Genomic DNA, 19,910 nt, shown 5'->3' on the forward strand with positions numbered 1-19,910 from the left:
CCATGTCATCCTTTGCAGCTAACTGGGTGTGTCATGATCAACAATTTGTGGACATCTCTGTGAACATTTCATTTGCATGGTCACATCTGTGGCTTGCACCCATGCACATATGATGTGCTTCCCATTGTCCAATTTGTCTATTTCCCTGACTTTGGGCGCACCACCACTGGACCTACAGGTGTGGGCATCATTGGTATAGGAGCAACTGGGTCCTCTGTGCAACTTGTTGTACATATGTTATGAGTATGTGCAGATGACTTAGGGGAAACTCACATACCCAGGCTGTTGTGACCAGAGCCTTCATTGTGTGGTAACTGATGGCTGACTGACCAAGTATTCTGCTGACATGAGTGAGACGTGCTGTGACTATGTTTGGCACAGATGGGCTTCCACAGGAGTTGGGTCCCCTCAAGTAAGTGTGTTGTTCCGTGACATAGCCTGGGCCCATGGTGTTGTGTGAGCATGTGTGTGTGTGTCCACATCCCTTTTCATACACAGGCAGTGTTCCCTTGATATGTTTCAGTTGTTTATGCTTGCTGAGTGGTACTGTGTTCATCCCACAACTTTGCCATGGGCTACCAGATGTGTGGGTGCATGACACACTACTGTTAATTGGTGTTTCATCATTGGGATTTTTCAGTTCTGAGCTGTGGTGATGTTGTCAGACGCAGATGGGACACAGTCACGGGTCCCCAAGGCACTTGTTAGTTCGCAATATCATGTAGTTGTCCCTAGGTGATACCTTTCAGAGATTGAGACATGTGTATGTGTGTGTGACTGCTCCAACTTGTCCGGTTCAGGGCTGCAATGTTTGCAGGTGTCAGCATGTGTGCCTTGTGGTTCTCCTTGGCTTCTGCATTGTCCTGGGACTGTGGGAGGTATTCTGAAGGTTACATGAGCTTTGACATCATGGCCAGGTATTGCATACTGTGCAGTATGTCTGTCATTCACCAGGGTTGTAAACTGTCCTTCTGTGATGAGTCTGTGCACCTTAGTTCCTCCCAATATTCCTGCGTTTGTCATGGGTGCATGTGCAATGTCACCTGTCCATGTGGGCTTCACAGATGCACATTGTTGCAGTTCAGGTTGTGTGGTGTTGAGGGTGGACTGATGTAAATGTTTGCATGGATGGGCCCCTAGCTCCCGTTTGTCCATGGATGACGGGCCATGCTGAGTGATTTGTGTTTGTGTAGATGTGATGTACAGTTGTGGCACAGAACACATGTCTGTTTTTCACAGTTTGTAAGACATCTACCTTTGTCATCACAGTGGAGGTGTCATGCATGCTTGTGTTACCCCAATGTCTGGTCCCTGGGGGTAGTACTGTTGTATGTCAGTCTCTTGCTGTGTTAGTTTGTGTTCATTCCAGCTTGTGTCACATGTGTCTGTTGTGCTCCCTCTCATCTCACAATGCCTGAGTGCCCACTAAGGGGGTCCCAATGATGGTTTACTTTTGTATGGCACTATATCCACAACTGTGTCACTGTGGTTCAGCCCCCCTCATGTGTTGTGTAGTTGCCTGGGGATACTGAGACACACACACACACATGATGTGTCAGATGTGCAGTGTGAGGTTGCCTGTTTGTGTTTGTGCATCTGCATCAGTGGATTGGTATTGTTGTTGTGGGCCATTGTCTGGATGCTGTTTCTGTGATTTTCCCTGCTGTCCCTGTGAGTCATATCATATCATTGTGCACATTCATCCTGGTTGTTAGGTGCCATTGCTGGCATGGAATGGGATTTTGTGACCTGACACCTACAGTCTACACAGGTTGTTTTGATTAGTGTGTCTATTTTCGAGATGTGTGTATGCTTTGTGATGGTCACTTCTGCTCTTGTGTCATTGTACACTGTATGCATTGTCAGCCCCCATGGGTGGTGCTTGTCTGCACATGGCCGAGAGTATGTTTTGTTTTCACAGCACTGTAAGCCTCACCACATCTCTGTGGGTATGGGACACAACTACTAGTTTGCCCCAAAAGTGTTTAATGGGTTGGGACCGGGAATCATACATGCTGTTCGGCATTTGCAGCTTTGACCATGATGACACTTAGATTTTGGTCACTGTGATGAGGGGGGGTTTAGACCCCATCACCACAATGCTCGACATTTGCTGCAGTTTGGAACCCCACACTTGACTTTTGTTCTACACAGTGAGGGGGTGTTATTTTTACGTTGACACAGCGCTATAGTGATGCTTGCCTTGTGTAGGCCACACTCATTTTTTGGTCACACATGTGCTGTTAGTTACATTGTATGTTCGAAGTCATAACCACTGTTGTGGGCATTTGTCACAGACTATACACTGTTGTCATGATGTTAGGGGGATGCATTTTGCTGACATACCTAATGTTGGAATATGATGGATGTGTGGTGCATCACTCATCCTATGGGTGGGGGTGGCAGGGGTGATGGGCAACAGGTCCCCTATGAGTGGGGGTGGCAGGGGTGATGAGCAACATGTCCCCTATGGGTGGGGGTGGCAGGGGTGATATGCAACATAAGCCCCATGAGTGGGGGTGGCAGGGGTGATGTGCAACATAAGCCCTATGAGTGGGGGTGGCAGGGATGATGGGCAACAGGTCCCCTATGAGTGGGGTGGCATTAGTGATGGTCAACAGGTCCCCTATGGGTGGGGGTGGCAGGGGTGACGGGCAACAGGTCCCCTATGAGTGGGGGTGGCCGGGGTGATGGGCAACAGGTCCCCTATGGGTGGGGGTGGCAGGGGTAATGGGCAACAGGTCCCCTATGAGTGGGGGTGGCAGGGGTGATGGGCAACATAAGCCCTATGAGTGGGGGTGGCAGTAGTGCTGGGCAACATAAGCCCTATGAGTGGGGGTGGCAGGGGTGATGTGCAACAGGTCCCCTATGAGTGGGGGTGGCAGGGGTGATGGGCAACATAAGCCCTATGAGTGGGGGTGGCAGTAGTGCTGGACAACATCAGCCCTATGAGTGGGGGTGGCAGGGGTGATGGGCAACAGGTCCCCTATGAGTGGGGGTGGCAGGGGTGATGGGCAACAGGTCCCCTATGAGTGGGGGTGGCAGGGGTGATGGGCAACATAAGCCCTATGAGTGGGGGTGGCAGTAGTGCTGGACAACATCAGCCCTATGAGTGGGGGTGGCAGGGGTGATGGGCAACAGGTCCCCTATGAGTGGGGGTGGCATGGGTGATGGGCAACAAGTCCCCTATGAGTGGGGGTGGCAGTAGTGCTGGGCAACATAAGCCCTATGAGTGGGGGTGGCAGGGGTGATGGGCAACAGGTCCCCTATGAGTGGGGGTGGCAGGGGTGATGCGCAACAGGTCCCCTATGAGTGGGGGTGGCAGGGGTGATGGACAACATAAGCCCTATGAGTGGGGGTGGCAGTAGTGCTGGACAACATCAGCCCTATGAGTGGGGGTGGCAGGGGTGATGGGCAACAGGTCCCCTATGAGTGGGGGTGGCAGGGGTGATGGGCAACATAAGCCCTATGAGTGGGGGTGGCAGTAGTGCTGGACAACATCAGCCCTATGAGTGGGGGTGGTAGGGGTGATGGGCAACAGGTCCACTATGGGTGGGGGTGGCAGGGGTGATGGGCAACAAGTTCCCTATGAGTGGGGGTGGCAGGGGTGATGGGCAACAGGTCCCCTATGAGTGGGGGTGGCAGTAGTGCTGGGAAATATAAGCCCTATGAGTGGGGGTGGCAGGGGTGATGGGCAACAGGTCCCCTATAAGTGGGGGTGGCATTGGTGATGGGCAACATAAGCCCTATGAGTGTGGGTGGCAGTAGTGCTGGGCAACATAAGCCCTATGAGTGGGGGTGGTAGGGGTGATGGGCAACAGATACCCTATGAGTGGGGGTGGCAGGGGTGATGGGCAACATGTCCCCTATGAGTGGGGGTGGCAGTAGTGCTGGGCACCATAAGCCCTATGAGTGGGGGTGTCAGGGGTGATGGGCAACAGGTCCCCTATGAGTGGGGGTGGCAGGGGTGATGGGCAACATAAGCCCTATGAGTGGAGGTGGCAGTAGTCCTGGGCAACATAAACCCTATGAGTGGGGGTGGCAGGGGGGATAGGCAACAGGTCCCCTATGAGTGGGGGTGGCATTAGTGATGGTCATCAGGTCCCCTATGGGTGGGGGTGGCAGGGGTGATGGGCAACAGGTCCCCAATGAGTGGGGTGGCAGGGGTGATGGGCAACGGGTCCCCTATGAGTGGGGGTGGCAGGGGTGATGGGCAACAGGTCCCCTATGAGTGGGAGTGGCAGGGGTGATGGGCAACAGGTCTCCTATGAGTGGGGGTGGCATTAGTGATGGTGAACATGATCCCTATGGGTGGGGGTGGTAGTGGTGCTGGCCATACAACCCCTATGGTGGCCTGTTGTTAGTGGCCAGGATATGGATCCCCTGTGTGTGTGTGCCATTTTGCGGGTACGTGTCATTTGTTTGTGTGGTAGGTGTCTGACTTGAGAAGTCAGACACCTAGAAGTGTGGCTCACTGGTTAGAGTAGGCAGACCTGGAAGCAGAGGTCAGCCCGGGACCAGGGTTCAATTCCCGGCTCGGCTGGGTCTTGAGTCCATAAATTGTCCATGGACTCGATAATTCTCGCTCCAGTGCATACTCGATTCATGGGTTCACACTCTGCGACTCTGGGCAATAGCTTGCTTAATCTCCACAATGGCCCCTCGCGGCGGGATGCCTGGCTTTCACCTTGTGGATGCCCTGCTGGGTTATCTCACAGGGGAATACCAGGACGGGTTCCCTAAGCAAGCGCTTAGAGACCGGTTGGTGATTTGCGCTATATAAATATCTGTACATTTACATTTACATTTACATTTACTTACCGTCTGCGCCGTCCGCGTCTGTTCCTGATCCGGTCATAGATTTAGAGTACTGGTATGACCTGCACGATGGGATTCATGATGTGTTCGTCTCGTACACGCTGCTTGTTGCTCCGTCTCGTACCCGTTGCAAGCTGGTCCGTCTCGTAGCCGTGGATTGAGTTGTGGTGCGAATCATAGCTGATAAGCTCCTTTTCCGGATGCTGTGACGTGCCGTACGTGGCGACCAGTCCGGCGCGTAGGAAGTACGCATCGTACTTGTCAGGGCAGAAACTGCTATGGATACTGCTTCCGGGCGACTCGGTTCGGCGTTAGGAGTTACGGCTCGGACGGAGAATGGAGCTTGAATCACAGCCTACGTGTCGGTCGGGTTTTTAGCAGTTATGCGTATCGTACTTCATCAACAGGAAGGACCGGCTACGGGTACGTGTCGGTCGCAAGGTAAGGCTACGGACAGCTCTCGGAGAGCTGTCCGACCTGGAGAGGAATCGACCCCATAGTGTTAAAAGCAACTTTAGATGAATATATTACTCATCAACCAGACAATAAAATGCATAAAAATAGCAGCTTTATGGTATCTACAATAACATAAACAATAAAGTGCATATGAATAACAGTATGTGGAAAAAGGTTCCTCAAATGATGATAAACATACAGTATTACGATTGTACTTTATATGTATATGACCTATGTAATTTTATATTGTAGGGCCTCAAGGTGCAAATGTTCTTTCCTTATTTTGATCGATAATTGCACATATAAGGTCACAGCATAGCATACAACCTCATTTTCCAGGCTACGAATAAAATTATAGGCTGCGTTATAAAAATGTAATTTTTCACTGTGAAAGAAAGGACTTAAAACCCTTCTTCTTATATTCTTATAAAAATTACAAAAAGGATAAAATAAAGAGTTGACTGTTTTGACATTCCATCACACAGGCAAAGTGGTAATTTTGTTTTCCATTTGCCCATGTCAGGAAAAGCTAGTAAAAAATGGAGAGTGCCCAGTCTTAGTCTTGTGAGATAGAATCCGTGACGCAAGTTTGGTACCCAGAAAATATATTGTTCTAATCCTATGTCTTGTTGTCCCTCGTTGTGTTCCTTAATTGTTGGTTTTAAGTTCTCACTAGTTTCCCTTGTGAGATCCCATGCCCTGACAAGACCCGTTTTCAGTTCCTTTTTGCTATAATATAAGATTTGTACAGGGTCATTGATATCAAGAGTGTCAACCTCTTTCAAGAGTTTGTTAATATATGCGAGCCACAGGATTTTGTTACTATATTCAAGACCCAGGCAATCAATGATGATATCCTGGGTAAATCTATTTCCAGTTTTACTCCAAATCCCAGGCCAGGCAATTAATGGGGCTGCACTGCTAAGATCATTGATATAGGGAACTGCAAGCTCCTTGTGAACTATGTAAGAGGGAGTGGAATTAGGGACTGCCAATCTTCTCCTTAGACATATATTTTCCTGGGTTTGAAGTGGGGCACAATTGACCATTCCCCATAGGGCAGCACCATAGCAAGCTCCCGTAATACATTTATTCTTTTAAAGGGTCAATATCTCTCTTACTGGTATATTCACTATCTTAGAGGAGAATCTAAAAATGGCCTCTGTTGGTCGTAACAATTTCGATTTACTTAATTCAATCTGTGGGCCCCAGTGGTCATTAGATGCAAATAACATGCCAAAATACAGGAAGGTGCAAGTTTCGGCTATTGGTTTCCCTTTTACATGATGTATTCTGGTTTTAAACTTCGCCTTCTCGCATACCATTATGAAAGTCTTTTATGATTGAGTATTAAGTCCTTTTCTTCCATGTATTCGGCAAAATTCTCAATCAGACTTTGCAGCCCATTTGTAGTTCTAGATAACAAAACTGCGTTATCATCGTACAGTGAAACAGCGGTGACACGTTCGCCTATTTTATGGGCATCGACATTCAGTTTTTATAAAAATTGGTCAATGTCATTAATGTAAAGGGAGAACAATAAAGGGCAAGGACACAGCCTTGTCTAATCCTGCATTTTACCTTAAAGCGAGAGGTACACTCGCCATTAGACCTGTATCATACTCTGGCGGATAAATAATTATACAATTGAGATAGGTAAATAATAATTTCCTTAGGGGCACCCAATTTAGCCAATGTCTGCCACAATTTTCTATGATTATCCTGGTCAATTGCACTTGTTAAGTCTACAAGACATAAATGCGTATGACCTTTTTAGGAGAGTGTGTATTTGCTAAGAATTAAGTTTATGTTAATACATTCCTCTATTGTCCCTATCTCTCTTCTAAACCCAAATTGTGATTCTGTAAGTACTGAGTTGTCATTCGCCCAGCTTTCTAGTCTTTCCAAAAGTTCCTTGCGCATTAATTTTGAAGTTGAATAAAAAAGATATGGGGTGATAACATTTTACGTCTCCCCATCTCCCTTCTTGATTATCGGTACAATGATACTTTGTGTCCAAATTATGGGCAACAATCCCCCTGCTGAAGAGTTACATACTCTTAACAGTATTGGGGCCCAAAAATGAATGTCTGATTTAAATAAATCTCTTGTTACCCCGTCGGCCCTGGTGCCTTTCCATTGGCACATCTCTCTAGTGCAACTTTGATCTCTTTCAATTATATTGGTGCAAGTCAGTACAGGCTGTTTTTAAGACACTACGCTCAAATGTTGTTGGACAATCATCACTTGGATTAAAGATCTGACCAAAGTGGCTTATCCAATTGGAAGGTTGTACCAAGGTCTCAATCTTTTGCTGATGCCTGGTCTTTAAAAAAGGGTTGATTAATTGTTTTCCAGCATATTATTACGTCCCGGGTATCTGCTGCCTGCATTAATTTCGCCCATGCTTGTACCAGAATTTCTGCTTTTCAATTATTTAAAACCTGTTTCTAGTAATTCCTTAGGTTTTTTATCAGGTTAGAGTTTCTTCGTCTTTCTTTCAAGGCCCATTTGAGATCCTGGTTAGCTTTTGAGCATGAATGATCCGATAGATGGCTTGATATTCTTACTTTTGGTTTTCAGATCACTTGCTATCGCAAATGTTATGTTACAAAATGCCAAGATAATCTGTGGGTCAGGGTATTTTCCCTCCATACAAATTTTCATATCATAATTATTGTCGTGCACAAGTTTTTCAAGAAAGGACGATGGGTTAACACCTCACCATTTGGAACGTATACCGTTTTCTCCTTGGGTTTCGATGTCTGTTACTAAATGAGCCCTTTTCTGCTGTATAGACAGCAAACCCAAGGTGAGAAAAACCGGAAGGTGGTCGCTAAATATACTTTTGGTAACCTCAAATGTTTTGATCAGACCCAGACTGTTTACCGAAATCAAGATATGATCAATGGTTGAGAAGTAGTAATGCTTTTAATATGTTGGTACCTCGGTGTTCCCTTCTATGACCAGTTGTTCTAGAAGCTCCAGGTTATACTTGTGCATTGCTCTGTTAATAAACTCTCCATAAGAGTTATGAGGAAAGTGATAATAAAGATCGCCATATTCATCCCTGAACCCGCAATTTTCTCCAGCTGAAACATCACAATTTCAACAATTAAAATCACCAGCCCGGATACAAACATAGTCACTTTTAGAACATTTTGTAATGTTATCTAGTTCTTTTTCAAGGGTCAAAACAACTTAATTTCTGGTATTATCAAAGATGTTATTACAAAAGTTAATCAGCATTAAGCCCTGGTCTTTGTTAGACTGCAGGCCAAATAATAGAAAAAATTGTGAGTTTGTAAAGGATTTTTTCAAAGTTAGTGAAGATGTAACTGTAATCAAAGTGACTAGGCTTCCTTTTGCCATGCTGGTGCAAGAGGGGGTTGCTGGTGTGATTACCGAAGAGTATCCTTCGATATGAAAGGTTGTAGTATCCCATGTTTCTTGTAAAAGGATTAGTTTGCCGCTTTTAATTATTTCTATCCATGCTTCATCCTCTAATTTATTTCTGGTCCCAACAATGTTCCAAGGTATAAGGGCCACGCTTATTTGTGATTGTGGCTCTTTTGATACCGTCTCAGCAACAGCTTTGCTTAATAGGGATTTGTTGGGTATACCAGTTGTATTCGGATCTTGCATTGAGTTGTTAGGCAGTCAATTGAGATCGTTATATCTTTTTAGTGGGGCAAATCTGTTTGTTACTAGCAATGGCGTATGCCTAGCTAAGGTATAAGGCTGTTATTAATAAATGGAAATTGTTCTCCTTCTGGTTTATAGAAAAACTCAAGCGGTACGGCTATGATGCCGCCTGGTTGTTTCTCCATCATCCTTTGGCTGTCTCTAAGAAGTTGTCTGGCAAGATCTAATGAGCAGAAGTTTGCAATGACACAATTCCCTTGACCTAATTTTCCTGAAGGGACTAACCTAGTTCATGCTTCGTGACATGATGATTTCTTGTGAAAGAAAATTTGCACTGCAATTACTACTTTTGGTGAACCAATGAAAAACTTTGTTCTTTAACACCATTCATGTTTCTTTGATCCCCTCTGCCAACTTTGGGACGTCTTTCAACATGATTGTATATAGTGTTGCCTCAGGTGGTAAATGCAGGGCATCTTGGGGATTTCTTGTAAGGCTAGAGGTTCTATTGTCTGTGACGCCCTTGTTGTTAGTGGTATTGCTTGTTATACACATGTGGGCGGGGACTGATTCTCCTAAGCGTATGTTTGTGTTATTATTTACTTAGTCGAGTTCAAGGGGAATGAGGGGAAAATTACAGCTGACATTTTTGCGATGGCTGACTCTGTAGTTTCGTGCTTGCCATCCCAGTTCTGATGATGTTATAGCCTCAATCATTTTTCCAATAGATCAACATCATGCTTAACAGTTTTTATCTCAGCCATTAGCTTTCTTTCTATGGGGTCTTTTAGCATGTAACTTCTTAAATATGTTTTCTAGACTTTTCGGGATACTAGGCGCCAAATCCTCTTCTGTTCTATGTGCTTTACTCATCTTTGTGGCCTTGGTCTGTTTGTTGAGCCTATTTGACATAACTTTGTTAGGTTGTTTATTATTTTTTTGCAGGGGAAATCATTTCAGTACTACCTGAGAAAACAGATATCTCTAGAGAGACTGTTAATACACAGAGTGCTTTATTTGCATTAGATAAAATGGGTGCATTTACACCTGAACATAATAAGTTATTAGTTCCACTTTCTAAAATCCCTGTTTCGGATCTAGCTTCTTCTAAAACAGGATTCAGAGCTGGTTCAGTAACAGCAATGTGTTCCTCGGCTTTGGCTATTTCGTTGTTTATTAGGCCCATCGCATTAGTTAGATAATTGGTTATCGATGTTTTTATACCAGTGCTTGATTTCCCATTTCCTGTTGGGATTGGCGCCAATTTCCATTTCCCCGTGATTTTGGAGTTTAGTTATTTGCGGTAATAATGCCTTTTGCAGAATATAAGATATTGGAAGCAACAATGAAGGAGGTCTGTCCATCCTTGGGATTACAATGCATGGTTTCTGGCAGGAATCCCGTGCTAGACTTTCTGACGTGGAAACTCTGTATGAACACATTTGGGGGCCCCTAGCAGGGGCTCCCTTGTGTGCACGGAGTCTGTTTGGGGGCCGAGGCGGCACCTATGGTGCCCCCCTGTTAATCCCTGCACTCCGTGGCAGGCACCTCGAGGTGCCTGCCACAGGGTGCATTGATTAACACCACCTCCCATTTCCTTATGGGAGCCAGTTTATGGGCATAACACATGCTCCCATATTTAAATGTTGGACCGGTCGCATCCAAATCAGGCGGTCCCGTTTACAAGATAGTGTCAGGCAGATGCAATTCCACCCGACATCGTAATCGGCCCCTTAGTTAGTTCTACCCAAATATCTCCCCATACATCCTGTTTTTCATTTTGTAATGAATCCTGTAGATCTGAACTATGCCTCTGCCCATTACAAGCAGATAGTCATGTAGAGTATGAGGTAAACGCAATCATGGACTCCAGGCACATCAAAGGACTGTGTCCCAGGAATAGTTCATGAGAGCCAGCTCTTAATGCTCCACATTTGGTTTCCATATTTCACTCTCATCACCAACACAAACCTTTGTCTGAAGAGGGGTATTGTCATGGCTTGTTACAGGGCCTACCCACACACCCATCTAGCCCTGGTCCTGGGCATTATTGACCACACCCACTACCTCTTGCTGAGGGCATAGCCACTCATAATGTCATCCACAATGAATGACATGAGTTATGCCACCCAAGATTGTAGCTGTCACATGTGTGCCCTTTTACCCCCATCATGAACATAGCCAAACCTGTAACTAAGTTGGCATCCTAAAAACTGTCACTGTATAGCATTCGGATTGGCCGCCAAACAGCTCGACATGAGGAACAATGCAGGATCTGAGGCTCTTGGATCTGAGGATCTGTAACAGAATTTCAGGATCCCAAGATTTAATGTTTTCATGCATATATTTTGCAGTCTATAAAAGCCACCCCCATGGAATGGCCCAGTACTTGGCTTGACTCCTTGCTATTAAGAAGAAGCCTCTGCTTGGCCAGTACTCTTCACATGTGCTCCTCTATTAGGCCACGTTATCTTTATCAAGATGTCAAAGGCATCTTCCTGAAGAACATCTTCCCAGAAACGTTCTGCCTCTTGGAATTTGCTCAGCAGATTCACCTAAATGATTTTCCTTTCATTGTTTGAATTATTTAACGTCTTCCAGCAATACCTTCAGAGTCCTTAGGTTAGTGAAAGCCAGGGAGATTTAGGGCCTGATTAGAATGACAGTCAGACATCCTGGTGGGTCCCGTACCCTGAATAACGATGCAACAACCTTCAAGGCAGTCACAAAGTGTATATTTTGTATTGTGGCGGGTGCTGCGGGCATATCCCTCCACTATGTGGCAGGCACCATGTAGACATGTTGGGGGGCACCATAGGTGCTTCCCTGAAGCCTGAATGGTGGCTGTTGGCACTTGTGCATCAGGATCTAGTTCCATGCGTTTATCGAGAGGCAGCCTGGGAGATGCAAAAGCAGAGTGGATAGGTGAGGAGGGCCAGGACCGTATCCAGGATGAAGGGGGGTGGGGAGTCTAGGAGGTTAAAGAGGTTGAAGTGAAGATCCCACCAGTAACATACTTGTGTAGGAATACCTTCCCAGTTTAAGAGCAGTATTTTTTTATTTTTTTAAATCAAACATGGGATTTCTCCTTTTTAATTCGCAAAACTACAATTTTCACGTATTGCCAGTGCCCAGTGAGCTAAGACATGTGACTTGTACACCTTGTGTAACCCTCACTGTCTTATGTAACACATCCAATACATTGATTTACACACCTGTGTTCATGAAGGAAGTATGGGGTGTCCTGCCTGTCAGGGCACCTAGGACCATATTATCAAGAACGGGCGTAACATTATCGCCGCTTTAGCAGCAGGAAACTGCCGCTAAAGCGGCGATAAGGGGCTTGATAGTATGCCCAAGAGAATTCCAATAGAAGCCTAGGTTTGATGTCCTTCCCACCAGAACCTGAGCTTCTATTGGAATTGTCTAGGGCATATAATCAAGCCCCTTATCGCCGCTTTAGCGACAGTTTCCTGCTGGTAAAGCAGCGATAATGTTATCGCCCGTTCTTGATAATATGACCCCGAGTGATTTCACAGAAAACGAAGGGTGAAGATGGTTCCTTGGCAATTACCTGCTGTCTCCAGGGGAACTGGAAAATACATCTGCCCTTGAAGATATGGAGAAGGGGTGGCTGTGGGAGTGGGTCATTTCTGTATCTTTCTAACTTGGAATAAAACCTTTCCTAGCAAAACTAAACGGTATATTCACAAGAACGTGTGATAACTACCGCAAGAGTAGCGTAACGCAACTTCCAATATCGCAGCCCAACGTGGGAAAATAACCCTGTGTCAACGTGGAATTCACAACCAGGCGGTACCATGCGATAGTCTGAACACACCGCGGACAATGTCCGCGATACAACCACCACGACGGGGATAAAACCACAAACCACAACACCCAAAAACAGGCAATGGGTTAAAGCGTGATGAGGAAATCAGCGATAAGCAGCGCCAGGCCTGCAACACACACCTGGCAGGCAAAAAAAATCACCATAAAAGTAGAAAAGACACCCACACCCAAACTGACCTACACCCAAGCACCATGGAGGCAGCCGGAGCAGGCGCGGAGGACAAGCGCAACCCCACAAGCACCCCGGACGACCAGCCCGGGACATCGGGGACAGGGAAGGGCAAGGACAAGAAGACAAGGAAGGCGAAGTTCAGTCCGCAGGCGAACAGGGTCATAGTCACGGAGGTGATGGAACACCATCAACAACTCTTCATCATCTCAAACTTGTTATTGGGCACCAAAACTGGAATATGGCGGGACATCATCGACAAGGTTATGCCGTCGGAGAGCTCAAGAGGACAATGGACGAGGTCAAGAGGCAATGGAATGACATCAAGAGGAAGACCAAGGAGAAACTCGCAGCCAACCAGAAGGCAGCAATGCAGACTGGAGGTGGGGACCCAGCACCACAGCTCGAGCTGGATGACATGGAGGAGCTGGTGTTGACAGTCATCAGTGTGGATACTGTGGCCGGAGTCGGGGGACCGGACACTGCTCGACAGAACACAACATAACCGCAACAGGGTGAGTGACCACCAGGTACTGGGGGGTCGGGTGGAGATGGGCACGATGGCACACATGCACAATCAAGCAGGGCACAGTACACACCCACAATGACCCTGGCTCCTCGCACAGACCCACAGACTGTCACAATGTACAATGCCATGCTGTCAGAATGTCAACCTGTACCATGCAGCTACATACATGTGGACACATTGTAATACACATCTCCCCTTCACATCACAGTGGCATCGTCAACACCTCCTGCAGAGCAGTCTCAGCCACGCCTCACGGAAGACGAGGAGGACAACACCAGCATCAACGCACAAGCCCTCCTATACATCATTGACCTCATCTGCGACTCAACTCCAGGATAAGGGCAGTCCAGCTACATCGAGGAGACCCAAGCCACCACCCAAACCACCCAGCAGGGGGCACCCACAGCCCCGGCACCCTCCCAAGTCCCCCAGGAACAACAAATGGCCTTCCAACGCCGTTTGCTGGAGGGCCAGAGAGAGACGGCTCAGCAGGTGCAGTTAGGGTTCGAACTCATGGCTGCCAAACTGGACGCCATCCTTGGGTGTCTATGTCCACCCCATGGTCTCCAACGAGCCCTGACTGACATCGCTGGAGTCATGACACGGAGAGTAGAACAGCTGTCCGCTCAGAGTGGCTCCAGAGATACCAGCCGTGAGCTGGCACACATGCGGAGGCTCATAATGGACATGGTGGAGATGGAGGCGGAAAGGATGGCAGCCACCGCTGCACATCATCGAAATGTAGCTGGGATCTATCATGCCCTGCAGACCTCCATCATGGTATTGCCGCCACAAGGCATGGCGCTGATGAATGCTGCTGCCCCCACACCACTCCACATCTCCGCACCCTGGTGTGTCAGTGCCTCACAGTGTGGCAGACGTATCCACTCAGGACCCTGATGTGTCAGTGGCACACAGTGCCGCAGCCGGTACTGCAACACCCACAGGGGGGACAGGGCACACATCAGGGGACCAGGACGTGGATGGGTTTGTGATCAGGAGGCACTAGCATTCATTTCCGCCACCTGGCCTGTTTGTGCTTGGTGCCGTACATGGCCTCATGACCTTCCTCTGACCCACGATAAACTCTGTTGCGCTCACCTTGAACAGCGACATGGACTGCCACATCCTGTTTGATGACCAATGACATGGCGGACAGACTGCAGACTGTACCCTTCCTCTTCTGCAGTACATGTCATCCCCGGATGGACTCTGGCTGGCCCTCGATGGGCCCATATTGTGTAGCGTGTTCGGCATTGCCCTGTACCGCTCCAGCTGCAGAACTGCACTGGATGTGCAAATAAACATCCAGTGACGCACTGCTGTGTCATTTTTTACATCAATCATGTATGAATGTGTGGATGAATGTAGGGACAGTGATTTCCCTTGGGTCACTGATGCTCATCCTGTGGGATGCCAGTCAGAGGTTGCCACATTGCATATTGTGTACCGGGTCCCGTGAACACTACAACAGGGACACACGCATCAGTCACTTCCTTGTCCAGACATGGACTGGACCACGCCCGAGCCCACGAGTCATTGTGGCAAGCCCTGCGCTAGTCTGGCGTATGGCAGGCCAGACCACTCCGATGACGCACTGAGGGGGGGCCATCATTGCTACCCATCGCAGGCGTACTCGCTGGTGGTGTGCAGGTCACTGGTCTAGTCATCAGCATGTCACAGCCACTCCCTGAGGGTACGTTTGCACACACACCACACCCATCCAGCACAGGCATCACTGGCCATGTGATTCCACCAACATAAGGGGCTGACGACGACACATTCCCCTCTTCCGGTGGTGACTCGATGACAGCCGCTCCACGCTTCTCATTCATAAAGGGCCCATGAGTTGTTGCGCACAGGGTTGGTGGCATCTGCGGCCTGGCGCATGACACGGGCCAACCGCCACGTGGCGCTGACTGGGCTTGCACAGGGTTAGTGGCACCCGAGGCCTTGCGGCTGGCACGGGCCTCCCACCACGGGGCGCTGCTGGGGTTGCACAGGGTTAGTGGCACTCGGAGCATTGCAGCCGGCACAGGCACCCCGCCATGGGACGGTGACTTTGGGTGCACTGAGTCAGTGGCACCTTATGCTGCTGAGGGGATGTGCACCCTGCGATGATTCCCCGTCCCGGAGGTCCGGACAGCTCAGGTTTAGTGTGCCCGCTGGACCGCAGTGTAGGCCAGAGTCAGTGGGCAGCGCGGGCCTACTGCCATGTGGCATCACTTCTGGGATCCCAGAATTAGTGGCACCCATTGGGCTGAGCGGGTGTGCAGCCTGCGATGGTGCCGGGTGCACTGGTATGTCCTCTGCCATGGAGTAATCAAGACCCAGCACCAAACGTGAGACCTGTTGGCCTGCGGAGCGGGGCTGCATGATGTTAAGGGTGCCATGTCAGCGGGCCCCGGGCTTGTGGCTTGCAGCGGCACGTGGTGGGACCTCCTGTCTACGTGACGGTGGCAGAAGGTGAGCAGTGAGGCCTGGGTGTGCATGGGCGGGCATGCTCCGATGGGCAGCGGGAGGGGTTGGGGTGCCTGTGCCTGGGTGTGCATGGGCAGGCAGGCGATGTTGTCTTGTGCAGGTGTGTGTACTGTGCTAGTCATTTATCTGGACTCTGTTTCAGCTGACGGCTCCGACTCAGATGTGTGACCTGGTGAACTGCGATACATACCGGCACGTGGTTGGAGACACACTGGTGGCAGCAGGTGAGCAGTGTGGCCTGGGTGCGCAGGGGCGGCACTCTCTCTCTCTCCCCCTCTCTTCTTCTCTCTCTCTATCTCTCCCCCTCTTTTCTTCTCTCTCTCCTCCTCTTTTCTCTCTCTCCCCCTCTCTACTTCTCTCTCTCACCCTCTCTTCTTCTCTCTCTCACCCCCTCTCTTCTTCTCTCTCTCCCCCTCTCTTATTCTCTCTCTCCCCCTCTCTTATTCTCTCTCTCTCTCACCCCCTCTCTTCTTCTCTCTCTCCCCCTCTCTTATTCTCTCTCTCTCTCTTCCCCTCTCTTCTTCTCTCTCTCCCCCTCTCTTCTTCTCTCTCTCTCTCCCCCTCTCTTCCTCTCTCTCTGTCCTTTGATGTGCGGAGGACACACCTTCTCATCATGTTTTTTGTCTTGCAGGCTAGGACCTACGGATTGTCCCGAGGGGAGTGGCCATGTGTCTTCATTTCATTTCAGTGTTCATTTCAATAACATTTCATTTGTTGCTTCGAAAGTGTATGTGTTCTGCTCATTTCTGTGTCAACACATGCATGTCACCAGTTGTGATTGTGCGACGTCAGGCGGATAATTTTGTGCATGTTTAGGTGTAGCTGATGTGGCATGTCTTCGGTCGGGGAGTGCCAGGGGGTGGTGTTGTTGGGTGTTGTGGCCCTCTTGTGTGTCCGGGCCGCATGATGGGTGGCTCCATGACATCTGTTAACCTTCCGATTTGGCCCTGGGCTGTGCTTCCTTTTGTTGTGCAGGCTGCCGTCTGACTTTACACCAAGTCAGAGCAGCTGTAGATTTCCTGGTGCTAACGCGCCTTATCGTCCGTTTTGTGTTTTCATCGCAGTTCTGGCTGGTCTTTGTGAATGTTGAGGTGTGATGTTGTCGCGGCTTTTGGCACGGGAACGCCCACTCTGCATCTCATTGGTGATAGTTGCGGGGGGCCTCTGTGGCGATGTTTTTTGCAGCTGCTATCGCGGGTATACCGGTACTGTGGGCTGTTAACACCAGCTTGTGAATGGGTGATAGATTTATCTCAACTTTGGCTGCGATAAAGTGCCGTTGACTCGGCGTTAGTTTCTTGTGCATATGCCCCTAAATTGCTGCATATTACTATAACAATATGTCCAATAAATGGCTTCCGAGTGTTAGCAACACAGCATTCTCTATAATGCTCCACTTATATTCCTGCAGTTCATCACACCTTCCACTGGTTGAGCTGGGACACTGTAGCCTAACTTCTTTCACAATAACAGCTGTCATCCTTACGCAGCCCATGTTTTAGCTCCTGTGGTGATCTAGGGATCACAGTGCTAATTCACAAATAGTTCCCGACATGGTATATTGAAATTTGATCAGCCAATTTGCTTAAATTGCTCTCACTATTAACAGCTATATGCTGATATTCATAATCACCCAGTGCAGGGGGTATCCTAGGCTAGTTTCACAAATAAAGCATTGAGGCATGCTGACTCGAGTTACTTTTCTTTCCAGCTGTTCACAGTGACAAATAATTGGGTATCTCTTTCTTTTTCAGATGATTAAAGTTATGTCTAAGCATTTAAAATTAATAATAATTTATTTCACTGTTGTTACAGTTAGTTTGTGTTTTCGCCCTTCAGGTTCCAGTTTACTCGTCTCTTCTCCACTTAGCTAACTTTCCCTTCGAAATTTTTTCAGCTGAGAGGTAACATTAAGAATTATGTAAGTTGAGTTACCGTCTCCGGCTGCAAGGATACATCACGGTTTATTTATTTTCCTGTATGTCCTCCTTGGTCAGTCTTACAAACTGCTATTCCTCGATCACCATCTCAAAATATGTCGCGGGCCGACATTGGGCGAGCGGCCTTTTTAGTGCTGCTCGACATGTCGGCCGCTTTTGACACGGTCAACCATGACATCTTGGTCAGAAGACTTGAGGATGCAGGGGTGAAGGGTTCGGCTCGCGATTGGCTGTTCTCCTATTTGGGAGACAGACGCCAGGTAGTGGCCTTGCCACCATTCCAGTCAGAGATTAAAACAGTTGAGCAGGGCGTACCGCAAGGGTCTGCCATCAGCCCTATACTGTTTAATCTTTATCTTCGCCCTCTGGTGAGCTTGGTTAAATCATTTGGCATCTCGGTTATTAACTATGCCGATGATACGCAGCTCATCTTTTCCATCGAGGGCAAAGATGCGGTGTCGCTGGAGACTTTCCATCAATGTATGGCGTCAACTGCGGATTGGTTGAGGCAGAATTCTCTGCAGTTTAACAGCTCTAAAACAGAGGTTCTACACTGCTCGCTGGACCACATCCCTCGGCCACTGCCTCCTGATTTTTGGCCTGCCCCTTTTCAGGAAGTTCCTTCTGCAGCAGTATCTTCCAGGAACCTGGGCGTTGTGTTTGGGCCTGATCTCCAACTGGATCTTTTTGTAAATAAAACCGTGTCCACCTGCATGATGTTGTTACGCATGCTGTGGAAGATTCTTCCACTGCTGCCGGCCCATGTTCGCCCAGAAGTGGTTCGCGGAACCATTTTGAGTAGGTTAGACTACTGCAACGCACTACTTCTGGGAGCTCCAAATAAATTGATGGCCAAGTTACAACGCGTGCAGAATATGGCAGCCAAGTTAGCCCTGTCCCGTCGTCGATCTGATTCTTCATCTAAGGCGCTAGCCGATCTTCACTGGCTACCAGTTTCACAGCGAGTCATCTTTAAGGCGCTTTGTTTGGTGTTTAAGGGACTTCATGGGCAAGGACCTGCTCCATTGCAGGAGCTGTTCCAGTGGTATGTGCCAACTCGCTCCCTTAGGTCACTGTCAGCACATCTTGTGGTAGTCCCAAAGGTATTGAGGGCTCGGATGGGCGGCCGAGCCTTTGGTTTTGTGGCGGCCAAACATTGGAATTCTCTCCCTTTGCTGTTGAGAAGCTCTGGGGAGTTTCCCTCTTTCAAGAAAGAACTAAAAACGTTTCTCTTTCCTAGGTCTGCTTAACTCCACCTGATTGCTATGTGTGGTGTTGGTATAATTGTCTAAAGCGCCAGGATACCCTTCGGGTGACAGTACGCGCTATACAAATATGCCATACAATACAATACAATACAATACAAAATATATTTTTATTTTTAAATCTTGTGTGATGCTCGCGAAGGAGCAACCCCAATAATGAAGCATGCCACAAATATTTTCTCTAACTCGACAGGTATGTCCCACAGGAGTTAACAGAAATATTTTTGTCAGGGGACAAAGAGTTATGGAGTATGGTATAGCTCTCATAGTATCCTGGTAGTCTGATTTCGATTCATTTTTAAATTTGACCCTGAGTTCCAGAAGTATTAATTTGATTGTTGATCCCAAATGAGGTTTATTGTTGCCATGAGTCAAAATCAAGGACATGCACATTTTTCATCTAATGCATGTTGACGATGTAGGGCTAGGCACTCATCTCACTATTGAATGATCTTATTTTAAAGAAAAACGTTAATATTGTAACCTCCCCGTTACATTTTAGAGAAGCCAGCTGTTTGATTTCTTCTTGGTTTGAATGTTCTTTAATATGCAAATCTGGCTTTGTAAACACCACTGTATAGTAAATTCTGTCTCATGATTAGCTGCCCTGCTTATAATGTTTAATACAAAATCTTTTATCACTTGCATCAGAATTCTTTGAGGTGCTTAAACGCTCATTGCACCTTTGTTTACGCCACAATATAACTGCTATATCTCTCTCAATATATCCTGTACCTTCACTCTCTGACTCATCC

The sequence above is a fragment of the Triturus cristatus genome, chromosome 5_1, assembly GCF_964204655.1.
Source record: "Triturus cristatus chromosome 5_1, aTriCri1.1, whole genome shotgun sequence".
NCBI lineage: Eukaryota > Metazoa > Chordata > Amphibia > Caudata > Salamandridae > Triturus > Triturus cristatus.